The sequence below is a fragment of the Megalops cyprinoides genome, chromosome 15 (genome assembly GCF_013368585.1).
Source record: "Megalops cyprinoides isolate fMegCyp1 chromosome 15, fMegCyp1.pri, whole genome shotgun sequence".
Lineage (NCBI taxonomy): Eukaryota > Metazoa > Chordata > Actinopteri > Elopiformes > Megalopidae > Megalops > Megalops cyprinoides.
In genome coordinates, this window is record NC_050597.1 from 29053179 (window position 1) to 29055016 (window position 1838).

The window sequence follows — 1838 nt, forward strand, 5'->3', positions numbered from 1 at the left end:
AATGCGATGGCACTAATGTCACCCCCCCATGTTAAGCCTGACAGTGTTTATATTAATGAGAGAGGGTATAACATGGCTTTGCTGTCCATGACATTAATCAGTGTCTTGCATTGAGGTCAGAGGTCAGCACCCTAATCTCATGGCTCCTGTCTACCGATGCAAAAGTCTTAATCATAGTCTAAAGGACACTTTGCGTGTGTGCTCTGAGTTGGGCTTCCAACCATAAATGACATGTTCTAAATATCCCTGGTGGGCCTATTTGTTCACGGTAGTCTGACTAATCTTCCCTGTGACCCCCACCACCTCCCTGGTGCTGCTGGAAGCATCAATCAAAGGTCAGGATCTTCAGACTGTCAGTGACGCCTTGTGCTATAATGTGACCATATGATGTAGAGTGACGATACAATGATGCATCTTCCCAGGAATCATAAGCAACCTGAAAATTATATTTCTCACCCTAAAAAATCCATTTACCTTTTAACGTGATTTATCACATTGCAGATATGTGACAAATTCAAGCAGTTCCTGCAAATCCAGAAACAGGCCACCTTCCAGAACTTTGCCATGCCAGCCTCTCCTTGACCTATAATATCCTCTTAGTAACCCTTGATGCCACTCAGACCTACTCTCGGAATATGGTGTCACTACCTCGCAGCACTGGTGGCAAACTCAAACTGACTTTGGACAGAGAAACCATTCAGCAGCTCCTGACCGGGATCTTTGACTTGTAGTGTTGCACAGTATCTGATTTATCATACTTTTCTGTTAAAGAAGGTTGCAGGTTGCCTATGATTGCCTGTCTGTTATTATTCAGTGAGACATTGATAAGCGATTTAAGATTCTCTTTATCAGGGTTTCGAGCTAAAATTTAAAAATTATATTTGTTAATTACTGTGGTGCTGACAATGACATTAGTATTAAGCAACACTTGGTCAATGCTTAATTAATTGAGCAAACCTGTCTGCAATTGGACACTGTGGCTACTGATTGCATCTACGCTAAAGGGTCAGCTCAGCTCTGAAAAGTCAATGTAAGAATGGATTCGCTTCATTTAAGAGCAAAAAACTGTTCATTTTTATACATACTGGGAAAGAAAAAGGGACGCAGTGGAGCGGAGAATACACCAGACACTAAATATTGTTGCAAATCACAAGTAGCAGCTTTCCAGCCATTTAAAGTCGGCAGCACCAGATGCAGCAGAGTGGTGAGAATACAGTACCTAGTCCCTGGATTTCACTTGGCAGAGATATTAGATCTCATGCACAGCCCCTTTCAGAAAGCCACTGATGAATGGCCTGTCTGGACGTCCACAGACGTAATGCATAAAACATTCCCTTGTATTCCAAATATCCTGACTCCTGTCCGGTGTTTATGTTCAGACCAAATTCACATCTAACCGTATTGTTCTGCAGAAGGGAGGGTGGAGGTACACGCATTTTTGTCCAGAGGGTTAATTTCTTACAGCTTTTACTGTAAATGTTTACATTCCTGCGTGCGGTGATGCTATCAGCTAATAGTTTCTGGAGCAGATAGAGGAGTCCTCTGGGTGGGATTATTGATGGTCCTGTGGGTGGGGGGGTGGGGGGTTATAATGGGGCGACGGATTTTGGGGGTCACGCTCTCTCCAAACAAAGGTATTAACCATGGCCCATTTCCTTCCTCCACCAGCCCGAAGCCAGCACATTAACGCCTGCCCCCCCCCTCCAGATCTTACAGCTTCTCTACTGGCAGAGTGAACCCTTGAAGGGAAGTACCAAAAACAATGATGTTCCCCATCCAAAATGTAATGGGAAATGAGTGGCAAGCAAACCCATGTTCTGCCATGCCAGCAGTGGTTC